At 40.7% G+C, this 17,987-nt stretch overlaps 1 pseudogene; it reads right to left on the bottom strand.

Moving 5' to 3' along the window:
* Window positions 1-333: 333 nt before the first annotated feature.
* Window positions 334-16,164, bottom strand: LOC127358288 (protein NLRC3-like; annotated as a pseudogene).
* Window positions 16,165-17,987: the final 1,823 nt, after the last annotated feature.

The raw sequence follows: 17,987 nt of genomic DNA, 5'->3' as shown, positions 1-17,987 counted from the left end.
CAGCGGATCCTCCAACACAACCTCCTTCATCACCGCTCACTGTTAGTGAAACAACTTCCATCTGAGGAGAGAAGGAGACAGAGGACAGCAGAGATAAATCAGTGTTTACAGAGACTCCCTCCATCAGCACATCCAGTATAAAGAGCAGCAGGGACTGAACACATCATTACTGCAGAAACAGAGAGACATTCACTGCCCACTGGAATGATGCATTTACTGCTGTTAGGGTTCAAAGCTGATAAAAACCACAGTCTCAGTCACATTTGAATGTTTCATCTGAAATCTTACAGGACAAATGTATAAATATTCAAACTATTTGGACAAACAAGAGAAAAATGGACAGATATACATCTGATGTTAAAGGTCCTACATGTTCATACAAAGACTGAACAGCAACACATCAGCTGTGGGTACTGGACTCCAGCAGAGGTCCTGGTCTGTACAAAGACCACATGGTCACTAAATGTAATGATGCTTGTTTGCAGGCTTCAGTCAGACTGATCTCAGAGCTGTGACAAAGACCAACTGATCAGTTGTTTAGTGTAGAAATGAGAGAACAAACAGTGTGAGATCAGACTGGATGAATGAGGACCACTGTCTCTATACATCTTGTAATGCTGTCAGCTGGAATCCAGCTTTATTTCCTGAACACATGAACACAACAACAACAGTCGTCTTCACATCAACTCAAACACATGATCACAAAAAGCTTCTGGCTCTCTGATTGGCTGACTGTTCTCTCTCTCTCTGTCTGTCTGTCTGTCCAATCCTGAAGCCTGTCCCCATTCTCCTCTCACAGCTTCACTGAGGAAAGCAGCAAATACTGGATCTGTGTTTAGTCCAAGACTGCTGGAACCAGCATGGACTGACTCAGACCCTCTACTGACCTCAGAGTCTGCAGTCTACAGTGTGGACTCTCCACAAGATCAGACAGCAGCTTCACATCTGAATCCTTCAGGTCGTTTATACTCAGGTCCAGCTCTCTCAGATGGGAGGGGTTGGACTTCAGAGCTGAGACCAGATAATCACAGCTGATCTCTGACAACCTGCAGTCCCTCAATCTGAATAAAGAATAAAAGATGAAGATAAAATCATTAATACTATATTGATCCTTTGAACAGCGTGTGTGTGTGTGTGTGTGTGTGTGTGTGTGTGTGTGTGTGTGTGTGTAGGATCAATATCATTATTTGTGAAAACACATTGAAATGAACAGAAAGTAAAGAAATATTTCTCCTTCAGTAAAGTTGATCAATGATAAACATTCATTTACTTCAACAACTAACAGTGGACATTTTCTACAGTTTCTATAAGAAAAAGTCTTTGTGACTGCAGACTAAATTTATTCAACAAACATGAAAATATGAACAAAAGGAAATGTACAACTTTATGGATGTAAATTATGTATGAACATAAATTAGGTTCAATTGTTAATGAAACACATCAGATCTACAACAGTAACAGAGAGTCAGTGAACTGACCCCAGAGTCTCCAGTCTACAGTGTGGACTCTCCAGAAAACCACACAGCAGCTTCACTCCTGAATCCTTCAGGTTGTAGTTGTCACTCAGGTCCAGCTCTCTCAGATGGGAGGGGTTGGACTTCAGAGCTGAGACCAGATAATCACAGCTGATCTCTGACAAACCTGCAGACCCTCAATCTGAATAAAGAATAAAAGATGTGAGTTTAGAAGACAATGTTCCTGCTTGAAATCATTCAGTGTTTAATAATCTGTTCAGAGCTGAAGAAGGTTTAGAATGTACAAGTTTAGAAAATGGAAACTCCAAACACCTGAACCCAACAGGATGCAAATACAAAGAGTGAAAAAGAGCTCTCATTAATATTAATGACAACGTGCTGCTGCTTCAATAAAGACGTAGTGACTTCAGCTCTTAACATCTGCCAGCTCCACCAGTGGCTCCATCTATACAAACTCATGTTGTGCAGCCAAACACAAAGAAAAACCCACAGAAACTGATTGAAGGTTCCACTCAAGATCCCAAAGTTTACAAAGATACCAAATATGTCAGGATGGATTTTGGGGAAATGTGAACAAAAGACATCAACAATATTTATTTTAGGAATAGTGGAGTCATAAAATCAGCTTCAGTTTAAACTATTCAGTCAGTATAAGGAACATCATATAGCTAGTGATGGAAATGAGGGAATCCCAGTGAAAGTTGGGAGTGAACAGCGCTCCCTCTCAGATGTTTTTATAGGGTGATATCACTTATAGTTGTTTTACACTGTTTGTAAAGCTTATTCATGAAAGGAATAAAACTGCACTTGAAAGCACCACAAATCACCTTCAGTGTCCCACTCTCACACTGTTCCGCCCCTCCATGTTACTCTCTCTTGCAGTCTGCAGACAAATATGGCAACAGCACCAGAGATATTCCAGACAGTGGGTTTAGTGGAACCTCTGAGACGATGGAAACGGCTGGCAGGTTGTCTGAGTTTCTCTCTCCCCCCACTCACAGAGCCCGACACCCCGTTTTATTTCCTCAACGATTCAGTCCGTATCAAAGCGCATTAATTAGTGAAGGTCTGCTGCCAGAATCAAAATCCCAGTTGGTTATCGGTTTGGTACTCAGGACTATCTGAAGTTCCCACCAGCAGGGGCACTGTGGCCTGTTTGTATTGTTGCTGATTCCACCCCCTTAGTACCCCCTAATAGAGCCCCCACCAGCCAGTCAGTCGATTTGGATGTGCACATACACATCACATTTAATAGCTTGCAGCCAGTCTGCTGTATTTCTTTTTATCTCGCTGTTTCCGTAACAATATGATACAAATGTCCAGAGAGCAGAGGAAGAACATCAGACAGGTGAAGATGTTAGCAAGGAGCAGCAGCTCACTCTGAGCAGGTGGATGAAAGCAACCCTGGTGATCATGATGATGATGATGATGATGATGATGATGATGATGATGATGGTGGTGGAATATGTGTGAGTTTGTCATGTTCAAACGAGTTGGAGTGATTATGTGGTTTGATCGTGTCAACTGTGTGGCTGTATCAGCAGCCAACATCCAGTGATATGATTTAATGATAACTATAATTATAAAGGATTACCGATTGTTCTTGCTATATTAAAGCATTGCAAAGAGAGTTTGCTGATGCTATTGTGCTTCTATTTTATAGAAAGAATCTGTACCCTTTCATTGGTAATGGCTGACTAACAGTGTGTGACACGGTGAATAAAGTTCTTTCTGCGTAACATAAAACATTTTGAGCCACTATTGTAAGGTTTTGAATGTGGAGCTCAACGTTGCTCTGCCACAGTCAATGGACTAAACCACTGAAGAAGAAAACAGACTTTAGCATTAAGATACTCAGTGTGGATCAGTATAATATCAGCAGTATGTCTGCACTTTACTGTCAGCACAACTTTCACATCATATTCATCTCAGCACATAAATAAAACATGGTGTCTGACCTCAGAGTCTCCAGTCTACAGTGTGGACTCTCCAGAAAACCACACAGCAGCTTCACTCCTGAATCCTGCAGCTTGTTGATACCCAGCCTCAGCTCTCTCAGATGGGAGGGGTTGGACTTCAGAGCTGAGACCAGATAATCACAGCTGATCTCTGACAAACTGCAGTCCCTCAATCTGAATAAAAAATGAAAGATGAGGATAAAAATAATTTATAATCCAATCAGATGTGTTCAGGTTTCCAATGTGGAGCTCAACATTACTATGTCCTAATAAATGAGGGTTTCTCTAAGATGAGTAGAGTGACTTTGTTATTGTGGTATTGTGGATCATCATAATGTCAGCCTTCTACAGACATCATCCAAATGTCAGCACAACATTCATACACCTATTCATGTCAGCACTGATCAGTAACATGCTGCTGCTATATCATTATCAAATCAGACATGTTTTTATTTATTTATTGTTATATTAACAAGTAATTTGGATGAATTTTACGCAGATTATTTCCTGTACAATTCTCTGTCTTGTGTTTTAATCATTTTTTAACAGTCATACAGACTTAATATGCTTCTTTTTTCAAATGTAGTGTTTTCTTGTCCCTGGCACTTGGAAATTGTCCTATTAGACAATTTACTTTATTCTTCATTCACTTTTCTTTCCAGACATGAACCAAATGCTGGGATATAGGTCTACTGTGTATATACTGTGTGTATTTTTTAAGTTTTCTTGCACGCCTTAAAATCAAGAAGGCATTGCGCCCCCCATGAGGCTTGGGCGACCTATAGTGGGGGTCCTGACCCCCAGGTTGGAAACCACAGATTTAGACTCATCACCACTGTCATCTCCATCAACACATTATTCCTGACAATGTGTTGAACCTTTGCACATAAACAAAAATAAGAAATATTGATTTCATTTTGCAGCACATTGAAGCATTAATACTTCACTTTTCTTGATGACATGAATCCAGTTTGAGTACAGATTAAACTGGGAGCACAAACTGTTCATACTGACAAACTTTAAAATAGAGCTGTTGTGATTTTGTCAGAAAAACCCATAAAACAAGAGAACTGAAGGAAATTTAAAACTTATGTTATGGATTTAAATTTGATAGACATACATGAGATACATACAAGAGAAAAATACATGAACTGACATCAGAATCTCCAGTCTGCAGTGTGGACTCTCCAGTCCTACAGACAGCAGCTTCACTTCTGAATCATACAGGTAGTTTCCACTCAGGTCCAGCTCTCTCAGATGGGAGGGGTTGGACTTCAGAGCTGAGGCCACGACTTCACAGTGAGTCTCTGAGAGTCCACAGTCAGAAAGTCTGTGATCACAGAGAATATAAAACTTAAATTATAATTAAAGCTGCAAGCAGCATTGGGTGGGACCTCGCACTCCACGCAACTCGCGTCACGTGCCGTCGTAACACGTGCGGACCACAACATGAAAATGTCACATAAATCAGATCAAAATAGCCACGAAGCGCTTACTTTCTGTTGCCAGTAGGTGGCACTCTCACTATATCTGAATATTGTCACATAGACGTGTTTAGGGCGGGACTGACCAATTAAAGCTGATCTAATCAACCTGCAACAAGGAGCAGTATAAAACCTCTCTTCCTGTTGCCAGTAGGGGGCACTATGACCATGAGTTAATGTTGGCATTTTTAGTGCAAAACTAATCACACACCAAGCCAGAATTTATTTTCACGTTAAAATATGAGGTAAAGAACATTTTTAAAATCATCAATCAACAATCATGTTGTAATCAATATTATCAAAATTATTAGTTCATAATGTTATAATAATCTTATAACCTTAATACCTACAAATATTTGCAGTCTGTGCACGTCAGGGTGTGCTCCGGCTATGTGATGTGACAGCTTATCATGTGTGGACCACAATCATGAATGTCTTTAGATTGCGCCGATTAAATTTGAAGTTGATCCGATAAATTCCCTCGGAGGAGTTCATTCAAATACAACGCAAAAAAACGCCAAAAATGACCACGAAATTCAAAATGGCCAACTTCCTGTTGGGTTTGAGTTATGGGTCCAAGAGGCTTTTTTGCTTGTCCCATCATGATACACATGCCTACCAATTTTCATACATGTCGGTCTTACGTGTCAAATTCTGTCGTATCGTGGGAGTTGCAAAGGAGCCTGACTCGAGCTCCACTGCTTCAGTCTCTAAACTACTGAAGGAAGTTTTGCATCTGGATAAGGACATTCTGGTTGATCGTTCCCACAGAGGCCTTGCAGGAGAAGGCCCAATGGATAACCCCGAGTGATTGTCGCCAAGCTGCATTACGACCAGGACTGCATCGATGTGCTGCGTCGAGCCAGAGAGAGAGGCCTGCTTCTGTACAAGGGAGACCCAGTGGCCATATTTCCAGACTACACCGCGAGCGTTGCGAAGGCCTGGGCTGCGTTCAACAACGTCAGGAACCTACTCTGTGGTCGACAAGAGATCCGCTACGGGATTATGTTCCCAGCTCGACTCCACATCTCCTACAACGAAGATAACAGACTTTCTGGACCTGGAGAAGGCAATGGCGTTAAGACTATTATCCCAGCAGCGGAAGTTGTGAAGGGAGGACACCGTTTTCAGTTTTGTTCTCATCTCTTTTCTTTTGGACGGATACTATGCGGTGGAAGGTTTGATAATCCTACTCAAAGGCTATTTACTTTTTTTTTTTTTTTTTTTACTTGAAAATTCTTAAATTACATGCTATTACACTACTACATTCTCTTATACTGTGGGTGAGTATACATATTTGTTAATGTTGATTTTCATTTGTGTGTATGCGTGCTTATACATGCAACCCCACACAGAATGCTTGAAGAGGAGCGAGTCGGTAAAGTCATTTTCCAGTACGCTACATGCTGTGGCCCTCACACCCAAATTTGTTTTAGAACAGACAAACCCTCAGTTAAGTGGTACCTATAGATATTTTTGTTCAGATGTATGTACATAGGTACGTGTCTAGAGGCATAGGTTTATTTATTTATGATGAATATGTTTTCATATATTTTATTTTTTACTTACTTCTTTACTACTTATCTATTTCATTTTATCTTTCTATTTTATTACACGAGATATTGCTCCAGGGATGTTAAAAGTCGCTAAAGACTTGTTGTGCTTTTTGGTTCCATTACTGAATACGAGGATAGGCGAGAGCCAGCCTACTTGACACTAAGTTGTTCCCCATTACCATCACTTAATGTGTGGTCCTGTCTACAAAGGGTATTGCAGGGGTTGGGAACCTACCAGACCTATGATATTTGATTGTATTTTTGACTGTCTTCCATGTTTTAAACTCCGTCTTGTTGATGTTCTGGGGTGTATTTATAGAATATTGTCCTTTATGACTACTAATGGCTAATACGAGTAATTTAGGAATGATCTCAGGGTGCATAGTTAACTTTGTAAGCTGGAATGTGAAGTCTTTGAACCATCCTGTAAAACGCAGGAGGGTATTAACACGTCTTAGTCATCTTAAAGCTGACATTGCATTCCTCCAGGAGACTCATCTCCGCACTACTGACCAACATAGATTGAGAGGTGGATGGATAGGACAATCATATCACTCCAATTTTGGTTCTAAAGCATGGGAAGCAGCAATCCTAATTAGTAAGAATATTCCTTTTGTAATGTCTGGCACAGTATCAGACCCTATGGGGCGATATATTATAGTGATGGGCAGACTTTATGGATTCCCAGTTATTTTAGCTAACATCGATGCCCTAATTGGGATGACCATACCTTTTTTATTAACACCTTCTCTCGAATCCCTAACATTCACATCACCTAATTCTAGGCGGGGATACAAATTGTGTACTTTCTCCAAAGTTAGACCGTAGCTCCTCTAAAACTTCATCCAAATCAAAGTCAGCATTAACAATCAAACTCTTTCTCCAGGCTTATGGTGTAGCCGATGTCTGGCGTTTCCTCAACTCTACATCTAGGGGCTATTCCTTTTTTTCCCCCAGTCCATAAAACGTTCTCACGGATAGATTATTTCTTTATTGATAAGAAACTCCTTCCAATGGTAGTTGCTTGTGAATATCAGTCCATAATTATTTCTGACCTTGCTCCCTTGAACATGAAGTTACGCATTCCCAGTGCAGATTCCGGCTATCGTCCGTGGAGACTTAACCTGTTACTCCTCTCAGAAGATACTTTTGTAAATTTTATCAACGCAGAAATTAAATTCTTTCTCGCCCACAATCAGACACTGGGAATGTCTTTCTCCATAGTGTGGGAATAGGGGACGGGTTATTTCTTACTGTGCAATGCGGAAGCCAACACCAAGCGTCTTAAGCAGCTGACAGATGATATTCTTAATTGGACATGAAGTATAGCCACCCGCCCTTGGATGATATACTCAAACAACGCCTATTGGTTAAAACAGAGTTTGACCTCCTCTCAACGCGCCAAGCTGAAAATCTCATTTTAAAGTGCAGACATAGCTCATATGAACATGGAGAAAAGGGGGGGAAAGTTTAGCACACCAGTTACGTCAGAAGACTGCCAATCAGTATATATCTGAGATAAGCGATGAAAAAGATCTAAGACATACAGGTCATTTGGAAATAAATTATTGCTTTTTTTGCTACTATTCCTGCCTCTACACCTCTGAATCACCAGAGAATGAATCCGCATTAGATGAGTTTTTCTGCAGTCTCGATGTTCCCAGAATAGATCCAGAGCTAGCCACTGTACTAGAGGATGATATCTCCATTGAAGAGGTCACAGAGGCGATTAAGAAGATGCAAAGGGGCAAATCTCCGGGGCCTGATGGCTACCCATCAGAGTTTTTTAAGACATTTTCAGTAGCGCTTGCCCCTCTCCTTATATCCGTCTTCACAGAGTCACTCTCTTCAAATTCACTCCCTCCAACAATGCACGAGGCAACCATTTCCCTTATTTTAAAGAAAGATAAAAATCCCCTCCACTGTAGCTCATATCGTCCGATCTAAATACAGATGTAAAGCTTATTGCGAAGCTCTTGGCTCAATGTCTTGAGGTAGCTCTTCCTTCAATTATTTCACCTGACCAGACAGGCTTCATGAAAGACCAATATTCATTTTTTAATGTTAGATGCCATCTTAATATCCTTTATAGTCCCTCTCCATCTGACACTCCAGAGATTTTACAATCTCTTGACGCTGAGAAAGCTTTTGATAGAGTGGAGTGGGACTACCTTTTTTACACTTTTGGGAAATTTGGCTTCGGTCCAAAATTTGTGTCCTGGATTAAAGTTCTCTACTCCTCGCCAATGGCGGCAGTACGTACCAATAATAACCTCTCTCACCACTTTAAACTGCAAAGAGGCACTAGACAAGGCTGCCCAATGTCCCTGCTCTTATTTGCTATTGCAATAGAACCGTTAGCATTAGCTATTCGACAGGATATTAATATTAAGGGAAGTGTCAGAGGGGGATTAGAGTGTAAGGTATCGCTTTATGCGGATGATTTGTTGCTGTATATTTCAGATCCTTTGTCAAGCCTCCCTAACCTGCTGGGCACATTGAAAGGTTTTGGCAAAATATCAGGTTATAAATAGTGCTGTCAAATGATTAAAATATTTAATCGCGATTAAACGCATTAATGTCATAGTTAACTCGCAATTATTCGCACATTTTTATCTATTCTAAATGTCCCTTGATTTCTTTTTGTCCCATTATTTTTTCTCATTTTAATGCTCTTATCAACATGGAAAAGTGGATCGGCTTGCTTTGTGCAAATGTTGTTTTTATTGAAAAATCATCCATTGTCGCCTGGCTTTGACGAGGGGGCGGAGAATTCGCATCAGCTGTGTGTTTGGCCATCAAGTGGTATTTCAGACTGGACATGCTGCAATGATAGCTCAGTTCACAATGACAAAACACACAGATCACTTTGGTCTTGTCAATGGAACCATTTGACAACTTTTTAATAGTAAACTTTCCATTCTGAATATTATTGGCATCCATTTCGGCGTCTCGCGCTCGCCATCCACTCAAAACGTAACGTCTAATACTCTTAAACAAGTGTGTGCGGCGTGCCTGTTGTTTTGTTTCCGGTCTAGCTAGATCCGGTGTGGTGTTGTAGTTTTTCTAACGTTACTAGTTGTTGCAACATCATGTGAAAAAAACTACGAAGTCAAACAAACGTTAATCTCGCGATAAAAATATTGACGCCGTTAAAATGGGTTTGCATTAACGCCGTTAAAAACATGTTTAACTGACAGCACTAGTTATAAAATAAATCTTCAAAAAAGTGAATAAGTGTCAGTCAACATATCTGCAGAAAGCATCTCTTTTAATTCAATCCCTTTTAAAATAAACGCAAAAAAGTTCAAATATCTGGGAATCTGGGTTACACATAACTTCAAAGACCTATATAAGGCTAATTTTCTGCCCCTGTTAAATGATCTGAAACAGGATATTAAACATTGGGATTTGTTGTCTCTTTCACTGAGTGGAAGGATCAATACCGTCAAAATAAATGTATTGCCTAAGTTCCTTTATCTGTTTCAGAACCTTCCCATATTTCTGACTAAAATCTTTTTCAGCTCCATAGATAAACTCATATCAACCTTTATCTGGAACAAAAAAAAAAAACACGCATATGGAAATGCATACTGCATAGACCGCGTCTCTAGGGTGGCATGGCACTTCCCAATTTTTTGTTTTATTATTGGGCAGCCAACATTAGAGCACTATTGTTTTGGATGTCAGATATAGACAACTCAAATACCCCTAAATGGCTAACATTGGAGCATACTTCCTGTGGACCCTCTTCCTTATCAGCTTTATTGTGCACTGAACTCCCACTAGAAAAGCCCATCTCTTATTACACCTTTAAACCTGTTGTGGCATATTCGGTAAAAATCTGGAATCAGTTCAGGAGATCATTTGCTCTCAACAGCCTCTCCCTTTTTGCTCCGCTAACGAAAAATCACATTTCCTCCTTCAATGTAGGATGGAGCCTTTGGTGTGTGGTTCAGGAGTGGGATACATTAATTACAGGATCTCCATGTAGACAATAACTTTGCATCTTTTGAACAACTAGTAGATATATTTAATATCCCTAGATCCCACTTCTTTAGATATCTACAATTGCGAAATTTTATAGCCTCACGTTCCAATTGCTTTCCCTTATGCCCCTCAGTATCTTTGTTAGACTCCATTTTCAAGCTGGGGAAAAACTTAAAGCAGGTTATAGGTAAGTTATATGGCCTTCTCAATCTATTTCAATTGTCAACCTTAGATTATCCCAAACACAAATGGGAAGAGGATTTAAATGAACAGATTCCAGATGCAGTGTGGCAGAAAGTTATCAGGAGGATCCACACATCATCTATTTGTCAACGACATACAGTTGTACAATTTAAAATAGTGCACCAACTTCACTGGTCAAAGGTTAGGCTGTCTAAAATCAGACCAGAGTTAGACCCTACCTGTGATCGATGTAAGCAAGCTCCTGCAACTCTATTACACATGTTTTGGACTTGTCCAACACTACACCACTTCTAGCAGTCCATTTTCAACACTCTCTCTAAAATATTATTGCAGCCAATAGATCCATCCCCTTTACTAATCTATTTGGTGTCACTCCACAGGGTGTGAATTTAAGTAATTATAAGTCCAATGTGGTGGCCTTTAGTACACTGCTGGCCAGACGACTGATTCTGTTCAGATGGAAAGACCCTCTTCCTCCTTCGTACTCCCACTGGATTAAAGAGACTATGCAATATCTGAAGTTAGAAAAAATAAGATACTCTCTACAAGGGTCTGTTTTGAAATTTTATGTAACCTGGCAGCCTTTATTGACATTTGTGGATCAAATGGAAACCGAAAATGTAACCCTATAATACATGTGAACCTCTTATTTGTGTTGTTACATATGTTCTTTCTATCCCTGCTATATCTATTTACATGGCTTGCCTTATCAACAAGTATGCAAAATGACTGTCTTTGATTTCGTGGTACAAGTCAGAGGGGTATTGCACAAAAGTAGAATAAAGAGATCCAGGATAATTGAGCAAGCGCGGCTTGACTTAGCCTGCTTGGCGCATCCTGGCTTAATTGGTTGCACGTTTGCCGAGCCAGGATTAAAAGGTGCAGCTATGTTAAGCCAGGTGTAGATAGTCGGGATAAGTGCGTGTTCACGGCATACTGAAATAGACCTTGCGATCGCTCACAGAATCACTGATGGGAACATGGATAAGAGCCGCGCTTCATATTTCACGGCCGCTGAACAACAGCTCCTGATGGAGTTCTATGAAGAGGTGGAAGATATCATAAGAAAAAAAGGCAATACCAATGCTAAAATTAAAGAAAGAGAGAAAGCCTGGCAGACAATAGCGGACCGGCTTAATGCTTAAGTAGTCCAAAACTGTACAATTAATAAACAGTGCTCCACTGGAACTGTCATAATTAGGCTCCAATTAAAGGACTAAAGGAGTTACTTTAAGTCCACTAATCAACTGTTGTACACTTTGCTTTAAATGTGGCAAGTAGAGGTGCATGTTCCTTAAATGTAGAGTATGATTAAGTGCAAACAATTATCCACAATGTGTGTCATTTAATCTATTTTTATCTATTTTATCTTTGTATCCTTCATAAAGAACAAACTTGTCTGGCCATAAAAGGACCTGGCAGCAAGTTAAAATTAAATACAAGAACATTTTGCAGGCTGGTAAGTGACTTTAAAGTAGATAACAGTGAACAAATGAGGTGAATAGATTAGGTGTCTGCTGACAGGTTGAATGTCTGTATGATTATAGCAGTTTAAAAAAAAAGCCCATAGAACTCGCGGCCCACCAAGCCAGGATATGTGCTGCAAACGGTTCCTTTATTGAGGTTCTCTGCATCCCCAACAGAGGATGGAGGAAAGGAAGCTCCCACTTGCAAAACATCTCAATATAACACAGACCATCTGTGGTACACTGCGAGCATGGCTTCCTGCCGTCTGGTGCTGTATTTTTGGACCCAGCAGCCTACATAAATATCTTAGTCCATCACCTGAGAATCTGTATCTCTCACTGAGATAGTCCTCTCCAACGGCCAATGGGTCTGACCTGTCCCAGAAGACTCTTTCATGACTAAATGCTCGTCTGAGGATTAGGGCTTCCTCATCCAGCACATCCTCCAAGAAAGGGCAAGCCATTATATACATGGTGTGTGTGTGAGTGTGTGTGTGTGTGTGTGTGTGTGTGTATATATATATATATATATATATATATATATATATATATATATTATGGCATGCCGTTTAGGAAATGAAGCTTTGAATATATGGAATGAACCTTGAATATATGGAATGAATCTTTGAATATACTGATAAAAATGTAAATAATATAAATGACATTAAAAACCTAGTTGTATCCTTTTCATCAAAGTGATAGCCTTCTGAATTAGCTGGTTTTACAAAATGGCATCAGTTGAAATATTACAATACTTTCTTAAACTGGAAAACTTTTTTGCTTTTTCTGTCAGGATTTAGCCTAAGGCCTGTTGTAGTCGGCCTGCCACCATTAAAAAGGGAGTGAACTTCTTTGTCAGGAGAACGGTATTGGGCACGGGTACTATGGGAAGGATTTTGGCCCGTACAAGCACTTGCCAATGAGTTAATAATGTCCTCGTTGCTCAGTATTGCTGCCACAAGGTTCCTGACTGACTCATTCTCACTTCTACAAGATGGCAGCAGTGCCTTGATGACCAGTCAAGTTTCATTCCATATATTCAAAGATTCATTCCATATATTCAAAGTTTCAGTCTATATATTCAAAGATTAATTTCCTAAACAGCATGCCATAATATATATACTACATTGCCCTTGTCACAGATTTCATTGAAAACACCTTTGCAACTTCATCAGCTGTGTTTTGTAATCTCAATTACTGCAATAAACACATATTTATGCAATTTGACAAGCAGTCTTCATTAGCATAGCAATATAACACTTGTCCTGAGTAATAATACTACCACTTGAATCAATATAAAAAGACTGTTGCAATTACAAACAGCCAACAGATTTAAATGAAATAAGAAATTACAATATATATGTAATATTTTAATGCAGGATAATTAAAATGATGCAACATACTTAGAAAGACCATGGACATGCTGTAAAACACATTAATTCTTCACAGGATTGACGGTGGAAATACAGGTGAATCACTAGGATTAATCTTAGCCTGGCTGTTAGCCTGGTCTGGAGCAGGCTAGCTGCAGAGAATAAATCACCATAGTAACTTGGCCGGGATAAGTCTGACCTGCTTTCATGCAACCGACTTGAGGCTAAATTAAGCCAGGATAACCAACATATCCCGGCTTAATCCCTTATCCTGGTTTTGTGCAATACCCCTCTGGTGGGTGGGGGGTGGTGACTAGGGATTAGTTATTGTTTGTATTGTGTTTGTGTTCCATATGTTGTGAAAATCTTAAATAAAAAGACCTTATTAAAAAAAAATTCAGTCTGTCGAAGGTTAAGGTATTGTCTTGGTCCCGTAGATGGCTAAATACGTGTCTTGGTGGCCCAGAATTAGCCACCAAGACACGTAAGACCGACATGTACGGAAATTGGTACACATGTGTTTCATGATGGGACAAGCAAAAAAGCCTCTTGGACCCATAACCCAAACCCAACAGGAAGTCGGCCATTTTTAATTTTTTAATATGTATTTTTACTCTAATACTGATGACTTCAGCTTTACTTTGATTTATAATGTTAATCACATCTGGACTTACACAGCCTTTCTGCAGTTCCTCACAGCTGGAATCAGTCTCCGTCGTCCCTCCTCTGATGTGTTGTATTTCTTCAGGTCCAACTCATCCCGAACCTCCTCTGACATCTGCAGCATGTAGGCCAGAGCTGAGCGGTGGATCTCAGAGAGTTTCTTCTCTGATCTGTTCTCTGACTTCAGGAACTCTTGGATCTCCTGATGGACTGAGTGGTCGTTCATCTCCATCAGACAGTGGAAGATGCTGATGCTTCTGTCAGGAGAGATATCATCACTGTTCATCTCCTTCAGGTTGTTGATGGCTCTCTGGATGGTTTCTGGACTGCAGTCTGTCTGACCCAGCAGGCCTCCTAAGAGTCTCTGGTTGGACTCCAGAGAGAGGCCATGAAGGAAGCGAACAAACAGGTCCAGATGGCCAATTTTACTTCTCAGTGATTTTATCATTGCTTCCCTCAGGAAGTCATCCACAGTTGAATTAATGTGTCTTTTTCCCAAGAAACTGTTCAGTATGTCTGTGTTCCTGTTGGTGTGGCAGTGGAACATGTAGACTGCAGCCAGAAACTCCTGAATGCTCAGATGAACGAAGCAGTAGACTGTTTTCTGGAAGGTCACACTCTCTCTTCTGAAGATCTCTGTACAAACTCCTGAGTACACCGAGGCCTCTGTGACATCAAGACCACACTGCTCCAGGTCTTCTTGGTAGAACATGATGTTTCCTTTCTCCAGCTGTTCAAACGCCAGCCTCCCCAGCTTCAGAAGAACTTCCCTGTCAGCCTCCATCAGCTCCTGTGGACTCGTCTCATGTCCCTCATCATACTTCTGCTTCTTCCTCTTTGTCTGAACCAGCAGGAAGTGTGAGTACAGGTCAGTCAGGGTCTTGGGCAGCTCTCCTCTCTGGTCTGTAGTCAACATGTGGTCCAGAACTGTAGCAGTGATCCAGCAGAAGACTGGGATTAGACACATGATGTGGAGGCTCCGCGAGGTCTTGATGTGTGAGATGATCCTGTTGGACAGATCTTCATCACTGACTCTCCTCCTGAAGTACTCCTCCTTCTGGGCGTCAGTGAAGCCTCGTACTTCTGTTACCCTGTCAACACATTTAGGAGGGATCTGATTGGCTGCTGCAGGTCTGGAAGTTATCCAGACGAGAGCCGAGGGAAGTAGATTCCCCTTGATGAGGTTTGTCAACAGCACGTTGACTGAAGATTTCTGTGTGACGTCAGACACAACCTTCTTGTTCTTGAAATCCAGTGAAAGTCTGCTTTCATCCAGGCCGTCAAAGATGAACAAAAGTTTACAGACAGCGAGCTGCTCTGCTGTGATCTTTTGTAATGTTGGATGGAAAACATGGAGCAGCCTGAGAAGACTGTACTGCTCATCTTTGATCAAGTTCAGCTCCCTGAACGAAAGCAGAACCACCAGACTGACATCTTGGTTTTCCAAACCCTCTGCCCAGTCCAGAGTCAACTTCTGCACTGAGAAGGTTTTTCCAACGTCAGCGACGCCGTTCATCAGAACCACTCTGATGTGTCTCTGTTGGTCAGGTAAAGCTTTGAAGATGTCGTGGCACCTGATTGGAGCGTCATGGAGGGTCTTGTTCCTGGAAGCCGTCTCAAGCTGCCTCACCTCATGTTGGGTATTAACCTCTTGTCCCTCTGTGATGTAGAGCTCAGTGTAGATCCTGTTGAGGAGGGTTCCACTTCCTGGGTTATCAGTTCCTTCAGTCACATGTTCACATCTCTTCCTCAGTCTGATTTTATGTTTATCTAAAACCTCATGCAGACCATCACTCACTAAAAAAGATAAAACATTTGAGACAAAACATTTTGACAAATTTGACAGTCTAGTGATTATTTTCAGTCCCAATAAGAAACAATGTATATAAAATGTAAGAATTGATGAATCTTAGAGATACAAAGATCATAAAGTCCACTTATTATTGACTGCTCACTGTGGATGTTCTTGCAATATTTAATACAGAATATGTTCATGTCTTGTTATTTAGACTTGTTTTCATTGAATAGCAATGCTAAAAAAGACAAACACTTCAAATCTTGTTGACAAATATTGATTTTGTAGTACTGACAGATAGAAGGTTTATCTATTTATTTATTTATTTATCTACAAAATGGGGTTGCACAACTGAAAGGAAAATAGTACACTCCACCAAGAAGCTGTAACACAAAGTCTGCCTTCACACAAGCAATAAGCTTCCTCCAATTTACAGTCCAAATGGACAAGACTTTTTGACATCAGAACAAAAACTCTTTTCAATCTGGCTTGTCCACAACAGACAGATATCTGGCTAACAACGTAACACATCCAAGCAACCTCTTTGCTTTATGAATAGGTAATTTAATGGGTATATAGCTTCACATCGCTCAACAGCATACGTGGCACTGGCTTCTGCACTGGCTGCCTGTGAAATTCAGAATAGAATTTAAAATCCTCACCTATAAAGCTCTTCATGGTCAGGCACCTTAATATCTTAAAGAGCTCATAGTACCCTATTACCCCTCTTGAACACTACGCTCTCTGAATGCTGGGCTACTTGTGGTTCCTATAGTCTCTAAAAGTAGAACAGGAGCCAGAGCCTTCAGTTACCAAGCTCCTCTCCTGTGGAACCAGCTTCCAGTTGTGGTTCTGGAGGCAGACACCCTCACCACATTCAAGAGTAGGCTTAAGACGTTCCTCTTTGATAAAGCTTATAGTTAGGGCTGGATCAAGTGAGTCCTGAACCATCCCTCAGTTATGCTGCTATAGGCCTAGACTATCGGGGGATTTCCCATGGTGTACTGAGCTCCTCTCTTCCTCTCTCTTTCTGCACTCATTCATGTTCCATTAATGCATGTTACTAACTTCACTTCTTCCCCGGAGTTCTTGTGCTTTCTCATCTCGCAGGTTCTCATGGATCCTAGTGAAGCCTCCTGCCATGGTCCTGCTAGATTGCCATTGCCAATACTGTTGTTGCTGTGCACCTGTCTGTCTGTCTCTCACTCTCTCTCTCTCTGCCTCTCTCTCTCTCTCACCCCAACTGGTCGAGACAGACGACCACCCACCTAGAGCCGGAGGATCTGTCCTAGGTTTCTGCCTTTTAACAGGCAGTTTTTCCTTGCCCTTGTCGCCAAGTGCTTGCTCATGGTGGTACTGTTGGGTCTCTGTAATTAATGTTCTTAAACTTCTGTTATGAATTGGCGCTATACAAATAAAATTTAATTGAATTGAATTGAACTGAACTTTAAAGTGGTCCTTATTTGTGGTTTATTTTCTAGCAGTTTTTAGTAATACTTAAAACTTTTCAGCACAAGTGGTGGAGTCACAGGGGCATAGTGGAGGGTAAACCCAAGTTATTCACCTCTAAGCCAGAGTTTACTCCTCTAGAGCCACTTTATTTCCAGTATTCATATTTGATCACCCAGTTGCACATGCAGTCTCGCTCCACAGGCAACCCAGCTGTTGTTTCCTGACGTTTTTTGCCAAGGCGTTTTCAAAGCAGGCGTGCATGTAGCGATGTGTCTGTGTGTCCTTCCCATCAGGAATACATGGTGAGACACAAGGAAACATTTCAAGCAGAGAAGGACCAATGAAATATGTTTTTAGAGGAATGAGACGTCCTGTCTTCTGGAGCGACGACCATTTTGAACAACTGTAGAGACTTTGATGGAGTTTGTATCTGCACACGTGCACTAATATACATACATATGACTATAAATACATGTATATATTTTATCTGTTATATCTGAATATAATTATCTGTTGTTCCATGTGAGGAGCATGAAGGAACTTTTATTTCTTTGTGCATGTTTGTGTTGTA

Source organism: Dicentrarchus labrax, unplaced genomic scaffold, assembly GCF_905237075.1.
Source record: "Dicentrarchus labrax unplaced genomic scaffold, dlabrax2021, whole genome shotgun sequence".
Classification (NCBI taxonomy): domain Eukaryota; kingdom Metazoa; phylum Chordata; class Actinopteri; family Moronidae; genus Dicentrarchus; species Dicentrarchus labrax.
This window is presented reverse-complemented; position numbering and strand designations above follow the sequence as displayed.